Source organism: Cydia splendana, chromosome 5 (genome assembly GCF_910591565.1).
Source record: "Cydia splendana chromosome 5, ilCydSple1.2, whole genome shotgun sequence".
Lineage (NCBI taxonomy): Eukaryota > Metazoa > Arthropoda > Insecta > Lepidoptera > Tortricidae > Cydia > Cydia splendana.
The window spans coordinates 2,692,898-2,705,577 of record NC_085964.1 but is presented as its reverse complement, the minus strand read 5'-3'; the positions used below and the strand labels follow the sequence as shown (position 1 = coordinate 2,705,577).

General features: G+C 36.5%; 1 non-coding gene across 1 annotated transcript; it reads right to left on the bottom strand.

Moving 5' to 3' along the window:
• Window positions 1-11,657: 11,657 nt before the first annotated feature.
• Window positions 11,658-11,730, bottom strand: Trnar-ucg (transfer RNA arginine (anticodon UCG)). Its single transcript has one exon. It is a non-coding gene; the product is annotated as a tRNA-Arg (tRNA).
• Window positions 11,731-12,680: the final 950 nt, after the last annotated feature.

The window sequence follows — 12,680 nt, the reverse complement described above, 5'->3', positions numbered from 1 at the left end:
GTTTTAAGTTTATAATATACATATATGTATGTTAGTCTGTAAGGTATTTGTAATATGGACCTTGTTGCCTGATTTAAATTTCTAAATAAATAAACTAATCATTGTGGTGCTGCCTGCCATGTGCAACTATTTAATTGTGTAAAAGATTTCTTCACCATGACGTCGATCTTGATGGCCTTTTCTGATGCCCTCGGTTCAGCAACTTTCTGAGAAATGTGTCAACGACCTCACTAGAAGATTATGAATATTCTCATGAGACCCATCGTGAGATTCGTGAGCGACCTGCCAGGCTAAAAACCACTTCAATTAGCAGTTGTAATGTGATTTAGTCACTTTAAGTTTAGATTTAGCCTGTTAGGTAGGTAAATCTAGATCGAGTAACTGCTACTAGGTATACCTACATATTACGCACTGCATAACAAACTACTTAGGAATATGTATTCCTCAAAACAAGCACCTTGATACAGGTTGAATACCATGGCTGTACCCTACCAAAAGCTACTTTAAATCAATTTCCTATAAGTTCATGTTATTGCGCCACACCGCCGCCACCCGTCATAACTACGGCTCCGATGTTTTTTCGCCCCGATGATTTTGGGTGAGATCTCTTGTTGATCTGTGCTCGCGAATTTTTGGCGACTACGTGCCGGCGTTACCAATTCCCGGTTTTGTTATAACTCGGGCTACGTAAGTTCGCCCCGTTGTCAAGCTTTGATCATCAGCCTATTTACTTACCTTGTATTTGGTCTGGAATTTCTTGAAAAAGCGTTTATGTCATTTTGTGTGTGTGATGCTTACATTTTTGCAAGAGTTTTGGAGGTGTTTCTTGAATTTGAATGTGCAAGGGGACCTTTAAAGGTAGGTACTATATTTCCGTTTCGGAAGTAAATTGCGAATGATGAGTAGTTACCTAAACGTTACTTCATACAAAGGCTTTTATATTATATTTCATGGAAATAACATGAGAAAACACTGTAGCCCAATCTAGGCGTTTTATCACCAAAATAAAAATAAGTACTTATTATTTTTTTCGATAGGAATAATACCGCATACAGGGTGTAAATTCAATACGGGCGAATATGTAAACAGTGGTTAGCATAGCATAGGACCTACGAAATATATTGACATAGATTTTGCTTAGAAATACAATGAAAATTAAATTCACGCAAAATAAATTCAGCTCGCAATGTACCTAATACAACACACAAGTTACGGGATATGAGCTTGTTAGGGGCTATTCATAAATTACGTCATTTCAAATTAGGGGGGGGTCTGGAGCTCTGGACATCGGATGACAGTAGCATGAAGTAGGAGGAAATGGGGTCATTTGAAGCATGATTTTTGGATGATTATAGGGGGGGGGGGGGGGGGGTCAAAAATCGTCAAAAATCGATGACGTCATTTATGGACAGCCCCTTAGCAAAACCAGCTCAATTTAAAAATGCGTATATTTAAACTTCCGGCGCATAGTTTTCTATGGAAAGCAACACGTAATCGCCTGTCATATCATAGAAATGTAAGCTCCGGAAGTTCCGGCCCGCACACGGCCCGGTCTAACGTGAGTCATCCTTTATTCTTAATGCTTAGTCTAATATAAATTATGTCACATTATAACAATAATGCTGTTTTTATAATGGTAAAATTTAACACGTACATAATAAACAATTTTCCAAACAAAAGCTACATTAGCTAAACCTGAACAGAAACTAACCCTTCACACGCTAAAACTACCTAACTATAACTAAACGCTGAATACAACCCGCAAGGTTTGAACTGCGCACATTTGGCATAAATTACAAATACTCTCTCTAGTGGGAGAAAAGCCTAACTCAAATGTATACCACCAAACACGGTATGTGTAAAATGTCGCCAAGTCTCTAAAATGCAACGATTTTGCTGGTGAAAAGTTATGGCATTGGTGTTGGTGTGTGGTGTAGGTGGGGGGAATAAAGTGACATTCTATAGAACTTGCTAACTATGTAAACAAAAGTCACTAGTAAATTCATCATTCAAAGACAAATGAGACAATTTCAATATGGCGGTTTGTTTACATAGGTAGTTAGCAAGTTCCATAGAATGACACCTTACACGTGATGGATGACGGTACCTAACGTACGTTGTGAAAATAAGTATTATTTCATAGACCGACAGTTTCAGGCAATTTGACAATTGTGAACTCTCACAAATAAATTATGCGGGCCAGGGGCAAAGTCACAGTAATACTAAAAATCCTAAGCTTATTTTATTATCGCCGCTCTACAAATTATTTTTAAGGAAAAAACATTATTATCATTTTTTTTTTCAGTACTGAATTCTGCGTACCAATAAAGAATTCGCAAAACCAAGCGTTCAATTCGCTAAGTCGCTATATTGGTCTACCTTGTTGGGAGCTCTTTCACATTGTATATGTTGCCCATTTACAAGTGCAACAAGTAGATTTATCCTAAAATTACCACTCTTTTTACCCATATCGAAATTTTATGTGATGCGATAAAAAGCCATGACGCTTACTCTGATTGTAATAACCGGTTACAAATTTGAACTGGATTTTTTGAAGTGAAAACTTCTTTAGCGGCGCTGTGCACTTTTTGTGATGGGGAAAAAATGTTATCCTCGCGAGAGCGTAAGACGTAAGACGCTTCGTAAGACGGACACGTGACCTGATCGAAAAACTGTTACAATGTCATATGGGGAAAAAATGTTAAACTCGCGAGAGCGTAAGACGTAAGACGGACACGTGACCTGATCGAAAAACTGTTACAATATCATTGAGTTTTCACTTCTGCCGGCACTCCCGGAGTGCAACCCGTTGTTTTTTTGTCATGACCTGCCAGCTGGAAACAGTGTCGTTTCTGGTTGAACAGTCATTAGTGTTATTAATTACAATCAGAATAAAGGATGACTCACGCTAGAACGATACGGGTCCGGGCCGAGACGTCCGACACTTCGTTTTCTATGACGAGTGATCGGTGATCACGTGATGCTTCTATTATAGAAAGTGTCGGAAGCCTCTACTCGGGCCCGGACAATTCTAACGTGAGTCATCCATTAGTCTCCATATTAATTTTATTTCAGAGAAAGGTAGATTGGTCTTGGCGCGGGCACTACTGAGCCCCAGTTACGGCGCATATAACGTTTTGGACTGTATTCAGCAGTATACTGCGAATTGCTACTGAAATTTAAGGAGCCCCGCATTATATCTTAATTTCGTCGCATTTCGTGAATTTGCATTTAAACATTTAAAATTATAGGGTAAGGGGAAGTGTTGCTGGCTGGTTTTAATTTAGGTTAGAAACGTTGATAAGTTAAAATTGAAGTTTTACCTCGCTTCGCGTAAAATCGCTTATGTTAATGATGTATTTTTTTTTTGGAATCGTGTGTGTGTCATTCTACTAGTCAACGCGAGCTACGCGTTACGCTTGTAGCCGATAGCGGGTTTTTGCACTTTCGGCTCGATTCGGAAAATGAATTAGATTTCTACTAGACTTCAACAAGTTACGATACGGATAATTTAAAGATATTTGTAAGATAGATATGTCAAATTTGACGTTTCCGCGATTCTGGAGGTCCTCTTGAACGATTTCGACAAGTTATGACTTAGATATCCAAGTCACATCGAGTCGATATCTAATGTAGATCTAGTTGATCTCTAAATCGTCTCAAGATCTTGTGATTATCTCGAAATCCGAATAGGCCTGTTTCTCACCTCTGGCTTGCCTTAACCGGCCGTCCTGAGTGGGGTGTAGGGAATGCAAATCGGTTATTTTTTGTATGGAAATAACCGCGGTTTCGGTTAATAACCGATTATTTCCATACAAAAAATAACCGATTTGCATTCCCTAGTGGGGTGTCAGAGCTATACACGGTGTAACATGAGGAAACCGAATAATTTTAACCACGCATTTCTGAGGTCAAAAGAAGAAAAAAATGTAATATAAGTTTAGGTCAATTTCGCTAAAAAAAAATTTTTTGTTTTGTTTTTTTCCATTTTTTGAATGTATTTGTACATAAAAATTAAATGTTATTGGTAAACTTGTCACTTAAAATTGATTTTTACTTTTTTTTTCGTAAAACCTACTTATTAACTCTGAAACTACGCGAATTTTAAAAAAGTTTATAGGACATTTTTGTCTCTAAATATGATCAGGAATATGCTGTTGAAATTATTCGGTTTCGTCATGTTACACCGTGTATGCTCGCAGGGCGGAAGTGAAACATGCCTAAGACGCGAGTTGGCACAGTGGCTGCTTACAGCCAGGCCGTTTTCGGGGACCCATATAGTGAGTTGGCGAGTCACCACCTGTCCATTTTTTCTTGTTTTTAAAAAACATAGATTGGGGCAGGTGCCATAGTATTTCCATAGACCCGGTTACCAGTACACTAACATCTCAACACAATAGCCCAGTTTCTTTTGTTTCTTATCATTGCAATAGTCCTACACTAACCGGGGCTTATCCTTGGGTGCATTACTATAGTGCATACAGGGATAATCGTCGGGTCGGGTGGTGTCACATCACCTTTTAGAGTAAATTGTCTTTTTACAAGGGGCCTCTGCGTGTTGGCTTTGGCTCCACGCACGCCGTCCAAATGTCCGGGACCCCATGGTCCCGAGATTATGTAAAGGACGAACATAATAATAATAAATCAAGTAATAAGTACCGTACTACAAGTACTTACCTGCGCCTGTTCTCGAGAATGGTCGTGCCACGCTCTATTGGGATCGATCTATCATCACTGACAGAACTATTGTAGCCAATAAGCCTGACATCGTGATAATAGATCGATCGCAACGTCGGGCCGTGCTCGTTGACATCACCATCCCCCATGATGAGAATCTCGTGAAAGCCGAGAAGGACAAGTCCAGTAAGTACCTAGACTTGGCTCACGAGATAACCGCCATGTGGGATGTTGATTCGACGATCATTGTCCCGATAGTCGTTTCAGTGAACGGTCTAATAGCGAAGAGTCTCGACCAACATCTTGAGAGACTCTCGCTAGGTGGTTGGATCAAGGGTCAGATGCAGAAGGCGGTGATCTTGGACACGGCGCGGATAGTTCGCCGGTTCCTCTCTCTGTAGCCCTGACCACCGGTAGCTTGGGCCCTGCCCCGCTGCTGGCGGCACCCTAGGTTAGGTTTTTTATAATGTGTTTATATTAATTTTTATTGTTTTGTAAGTGTTTTTATATTTTACTTTTATATTCATATTATAAATAACCTAACTTAAGATGAGAAATGAATAAAGAATAAATCATATATTTCGAGTACAGACTCATATATTTTGTTAGTATGTAATGTACTTATAGCTATGTTAGTGTTTACATTTATCACTATATATACAGAAAAATAAAAATGTTTCTAGAAGTACAACATACCAATTAAGGAGCGTTTATACATAATAAGTACTTCTAGAAACACGCCGCCAAATTGCATGTCATCACAGTGCCTCATATATGGGCAGTCAAACCTCTCGGCTATCAAACGCAGGATAGGGTACACAGAACCTATGAACAGAGAACCACACAGAACGATAAATTACATACATTACACTTTATTGTCCTAAATTGGGGATTCGTATTTATTCCGCCCAGAATACGGAGCTCTTCAAGCTAATCAGATTTTATAAAAATCTGTAAAAAAAAATCGGCTCTGAATGGCTCTACACTGATTTAAACTTTCACGATTATTAAACATTATCAAACATAACGGGACTTAATCGCGTATTTAAGTTTTAAGATTTACCTCCGACGTTTCGAGGCGGCGTTGTCCCCGTGGTCTCGGAGAAGACTGGCTCAAGTTGACATCAACATCTTCTAGCCGCGCGAGTTTTTCGAACTACCCGCACTTGGTCTTGTTTATCAGTTTGAACGTTTTGCGCACTAGGGATGTTACTCTGTCGACACACAACACTAACGATATTCGATTTATCGACTGTCGATATTCGTTTCCGCTTACATTTGCTAATGACTGGATTCCATGTGGATAAGATCTTAAAACCCTCGTCCCGATTAAAATTGCAATGTTTTTTTATTTCAATGGCTTCCCGCACTTTTCTACTGTAGAAATGGCGATCCGTGGAAAGGATTTTAGGGTTATGCAGCTCAATCCAGTAGTTTGGTCCTGACTCCAGCAAATGCTCAGCCACGGCAGACTTGTTCACCTGCCGATTTTTGACAGCTGCGATATGTTTCTACAGTAGAAAAGTGCGGGAAGCCATTGAAATCAAAAAACATTGCAATTTTAATCGGGACGAGGGTTTTAAGATCTCATCCACATGGAATCCAGTCATTAGCAAATGTAAGCGGAAACGAATATCGACAGTCGATAAATCGAATATCGTTAGTGTTGTGTGTCGACAGAGTAACATCCCTAGTGCGCAAAACGTTCAAACTGATAAACAAGACCAAGTGCGGGTAGTTCGAAAAACTCGCGCGGCTAGAAGATGTTGATGTCAACTTGAGCCAGTCTTCTCCGAGACCACGGGGACAACGCCGTCCTCGAAACGTCGGAGGTAAATCTTAAAACTTAAATACGCGATTAAGTCCCGTTGTGTAGTTTGATAATGTCTGAATGGCCCTGATAATATTTAAGCGGTTACCTAGATACTTTACATCAAGACAATTCGTCCGCCTTGTCAGCATGCTTTTACACAACGTCCAAAAGTAATTACTTATCATATTATATACTCGTATGTATTAATTATTTATAATACTGTATAACTTGTAATAACAATTATATACGTAACTGGTCGGTGTTAAGATAAGGAGGTCCAACCACAATCACACTCCTTATCAACGTGTTTATTTTTTATGGCCAATAATATTAAGCTCACTTATCTTGTAACATACGATGCCAATATTCTTCATTACGATAGGTCGTCTAGCCACCAATAACATTAATCATCTTCAAAATATAATTTAAACGGACTTAAATACGAAATGGCATTATCTATCAATCAGAGCTTATTTTTTAATAGGACTCAGTAACTTATAAACTTATTTACTACTACACTGAGAGCAATGAAACAGGAATCTTCGAGAAGTGACAGGCTTTCATTGCTCTTGAGAGTACATTTATATGTAGCCAGTATCTGGCGCGTTTACCCACGCGCGCTGAACGCACTAATGCGCTCGAACAACGGCTCTAAGTTACAAAATGTAATAAAACAATGTGCGTGCCTGAGGGCCTACCGCGGACCACGTTCGACGTGTTGCCTCTCTGTCGCACTTGTAAATTCGTACGTAAGTGTGACAGGGAGGCAACACGTCAAATGTGGTTCGCGGTAGGCCCTGTGGCAACTGTTATTGTTTGTACTACGTAGTTATTACATAATTTTGTCCTGGATAATGGAATGTTTTATTTACCAGATGAACGCGTGAGGTCCTATTGAGCACAAATTCGTCTCATAAAAAGCGGGAAATTAAAAAAAAAATATTTATTATGGCATGAGCCACAAGTGCGCCCATTATTTACCTGCTGAAGCTAAAAACATCGAAATGAGTCATATCAAAATAAGACCAACCGTAACAATTTGTTATATCTCACACGGACTCAAGGATGACACTTTCAAAAGAAAAGAACTTGAAACACTCGAAATGCAAATACGGTAAGTATTTGCATTTCGAGTGTTTCAAGTACTTCAAATTATTTAGTAAGGTCGGTGAGGCATATTTTATGACCTACCTTAATTCAAACTGAAATATTTTCAGAAATTAATACGGTACCGTAAAACGGGGTGAGTAGGTTTCGCGGGGAGAGTTGGGTTATGAATGGGGAAAGAAGGGTTGAGAGGGGGGTGAGAAGGGATTTTAAGGCTACTGCTACAAAAATAATGTATTCCAATTTAAAGAGGAGCTATAGTAATACGCATAATAAAAAAAAAACGATCCAACCATCTTCCAAAATTACCTTTGTATGAAAACTCTCACCCCAAATACGAGGCACTACGGGGTGAGGTGGGTTTTCCTCTTTTTCGCCAAAGTTATGAAATGGAACTACCCAAAATAAAATACAAACGTCCGGAACACTTATTCAGTTTTCATATGTAAAAATAAAATGTTATCGAGGTTTGAATTTCAGTTTTGACCCTACTCACCCCATTTTACGGTATTATGAAAAACTTGCTCAATATAGTTTACTCATATATTATGTTTCTTCACATATCGCAATAAAATATTAAAATATATCGGTACTCTTCACAAATTAAAGCTTTTTATAAGTACTATTTCGGGCCTTACTGAACACTAACAAGGTAATAAGGCCCGCAAAAACCGAACATTTTGACAGTATACACAGGTTTTATAAGTTTTTAACATTAAAATTATGCACATTACAATATTTGGTAGGTATCTTCACAACAGGAGGATATTTTTGACTAGCGGAAATATTCGGCTTTTCAAATGTAGTGCGTTAGATATAAGTACGTTATGTTATACTTAAGTACGTAGATACGCCGTAATTTTAAAGTAGTAGGTAGTATTTTTCCCGAAAGCAGGAAATCACCACTAAGCACCCCCAATTTATACCCCCCATTTTTATATCTCCATTTTTAGCCAACTTTAAATTCCTGACTGATGTTGGGCTGAAATTGATGGAATGCGCGCGGAGTCATTTATTGGGCCCGATAAAGCTATGGGGGTCATTTGTTAGCTTTTGTTTCTGCACTTAGACCCGTAACCCCCTTAGGGGGGTTGGAAAGCAAGGGAGGGTTTTGAAAAATAGGAAGTGTAGGAAGTTTGTGGCTTTTTTGAAGGTTTTGTTGCATGTTTCAATGCAGCATGATCAAAGTAGGTTAGGTTATTATTAATATTGAGCATCTAGGCGTTCTTGATACTTTTGTAACGGAACTCCTATTTTTGTGAGATATTCTTTATAGAATGTGAGATATATGTACCTACTTATACTTAACATCTCCCAATGTCCCAAGCATTAGGTATACCGGATCCTAAGATGGTTATTATACAGTAGGACCTCACTACACTACTGTAGTCCGGACGGGCAAAAAACAAACAGCATAGCTCTGCTGTGGTTGATATACCTACATCAAATTATACCAATTTTTTTTCAATAATGTAAATATCCAGATTCCAGACAGGATAATGAGGACTACGTTTGTATGGGAAGGCGATTTCGCGCGTCCTCTTTTCCATTGGGTCACCTACCTACCTTAATTTCCGAATAATTTGTGTCACTGTCAATTCTATACTGACCGGCCCTCATGTCCGAATAGAGAATAGATGGTCCGGGCCATGTTTTTTAATATCAGCTCGGCTAGGCGCGGTGAAATTGTGACACCAGGTCAACGGGAAATTGTATCTAATAATCTAATGTGTCCATAAGAATATTTAGTCATTTATTTATTGCAACCATAGTGTAGTACAGATCTTAATAACTAGGTACAGTCACCTGCAATAATATGTTACTCTTCGAAGGCCGTAAAAATAATATTTTTAAAATATGTGACACGCTCTTATCAGCCGTATTCAAACAATGAGATACGTCAAATACTAGATATTGAAACGATATGGTTAAAAGGGACGTTTTTCAAACAAATTCGTCACTTTTGCCACTTGTTTGACACACAATATTTTTGCGGCCTTCATTGTGTAACATATTATTGCAGGTAACTGTACATTCAGAGTCATATGGGCCCTGGCAGGGCATTGCAATGTCATAGATATTTTTATTTAATTTACAATATAATAGGTACCTATGTGTACAATAATAGCGTCTGTTATAGACGTGGTTTAATTTCCTTGAAAGAAAGAAGACGTTCTGAAGAATAAAACCTGCAAAATAAAAGAAATGTTTGTTACTTCCTTAGAAGTTTTTCATAGTAGCAAAAAGAATAGATAGTATAGAGGGGTCCTGTCATTGTAAATTTTGTAGTCACTGTAAATTTACTGCCATCTATCGACACACGACTAAAACTCAAAATGAAAACGTATAAAGTTATCAAAAAATGTAAATATATGGATAAATAATTTTATTATTTTTATATCATTTTGATCCATGTTCATTCGCTGATATCTATGTGTTAAAATTGTTAAATATGAAACGGTGTCGTCACGCCATCTAGCCGAGGATAGGCTAAAGGTGTGTGCGGCATACTTAGTAATTTAAGTATACTCAAATATAAAATGCCATACAACACACTCCGCTTGCTATATATGGCCCTAGCAGATTCCGCAATTAACTACGGGATATCTAGCTATGGACGAACATACAATACGTACCTACAAAAAATTTATAATATACAAATAAGAATACTAAAAACCATAGTTCCATTAAAAATTAAGCAAAAATATAAGCATAACTATGATAAACTGTTTCAATATTGTAGAGTACTTAGCATATTTAATAAAGTAAAACTGGCTGTGATTCTTGAATACAAAGACTTATTAGGAAAGCTGGATAGATACCATAGACCGACCAACCTCAGACAATTACCCAATGAACCTCAGTTTATAGTCCCTAAAACAAATAATGAATATGGCAATAGAGTTTGGAATTCATACTTACCTACTATTCTAAACAACTTTCCTAATAGAGTATTACTAGAAATAATTAATAAGCCTAATAAGATTAAGTATATAATAAAAAAAGAACTGAATACCATAGTACAAGAATAATTAATAGTTAAGTAAGCACATAAATATAATACATATACACATACACATATATAAATACATAATGTTAATGATAATAAATATTAGAATTTAAGACTAGGGATTAAGTCCCCCACACTACCTAGTAAATAAAATCTTAAATATCAAAGATTGTAACTAGGTTTAAGAAATTGTAATGCTATTAATATTTTTTTTTTGAAATAAACAGATTTAATTCTTAATTCTTAATTCTTCTATCTATTCGAGAATGACTTTTACTTGAATTCCGAGGCACGTTTTTTCCTTAGACTTTATTCGTCTTATACGAAGTTACATATGTCTTTGATAGTAGGTAGGTAACTTTCTTTGTTTCGGTCATTCATTAAATTATCAATTTATTTTCGTTTTCACTGTTTTGCTGCGTTTATTTAATTGTAAGCATTTTTTTGTACTTAGTAACGTATTAAATATTGACATGGACAAAGTTCCAAAAACATGTATACATGACCTATACATTAAAAGGTACGGTAGGTGATTCACCATATTTGTGTTTAATGCCATCTAGCGGAGTATTTTGTAACTACTATCATTGTTACGCTAGCTTTTATAGAGGCTGCTTCAAAACATTTCTTTCCATAGTATTTAGTTCAGCGCACATGGTAGAGATGGCGCTAAAGTAAAATGTTCAAATATTTACATTGTTATGTTATTAATGCTACTAGTTATTTGTAGTTATTTAATCTAGTAAAAATTGCATTATCGTAAGTATTTAGTCGCATACAATACGAGTATCACAATATTTTAACAATTATATTTATTTATTTATTTAAACTTTATTGCACAAAATATAAACAACAATGTACAAATGGCAGACATAATGCCAAATGGCATTAAGTCCGCCAAAATTATATTTACTATTGTTGAATTAATTGTAATTAAGTGTAAAAAAACACTGTATCACTATACAGAAATATAATTAATTAATTTTTATTAAATTAATGGAAGAACTAAACTTTGTATACCAAAACTATGAAACCAAAAAGATAATTTTGCGACCGTGACAGGACTCGAACCTGCAATCTTCGGATCCGAAGTCCGACGCCTTATCCATTAGGCCACACGGTCCTTGTACCATGTAGGCGAAAATATGGTTGAAATACTAAAATAATCGATCAGTACACATTAGAGTGGAAAACTGTACAATTTCCGTTTCATAAAAATGTATTATGATTCATGATATAATTATACTTTTATTTTTTATCTTATGGTTTTCTATACTAGTTTGCTGCGAGGAAATGAACTTTAGAATGCTTTTTTTTGTATGATACTTATATCAAAGACATATGTAACTTCGTATAAGATGAATAAAGTCTAAGGAAAAAACGTGCCTCAGAAATCAAGAAAAAGTCATTCTCGGATAGATGGCGCACACACCTTTAGCCTATCCTCGGCTAGATGGCGTGACGATACCGTTTCATATTTAACAATTTTAACACATAGATATCAGTGAAAGAACATGGGTCAAAAGGTATAAAATAATAAAATCATTTATCCATATATGTATATACATTTTTTTGATAATTTTATACGTTTTCATTTTGAGTTTTAGTCGTGTGTCGATAGATGGCAGTAAATTTACTGTAACTACAAAATTTACTATGACAGGACCCCTCTATACTATCTATTCTCTTTGCTTATATGTATTATAATAAAATGTAATTTTAATGTATAATCTGTGTTTTGTAAATTTTCTAACAAAATAAATAGCTATTTTCTGAGTAAGTAGTCATAAAATTAATTGTTCGGCTCATGTGGAAACTTTTTAGGGTTTTTTAATCAAATAGGTACAGACAGACACAGATGTAATGATAATCCTTTCCCACCGTATTTTAACGGAATTTCGGAAACGTTCGTATTTTTCATGCTACTTGATGCTACTAATTGTGAGCCTCAGTACTTTTTCTGAAAAAGCGAAAAGAAGTAAGAAATAATAATAGGAAGGGAATATTCACTACATCCCGTACTTGCAGTATTATTATATGTTATCGAAGGCCGCAAATATATTAATAAATTAA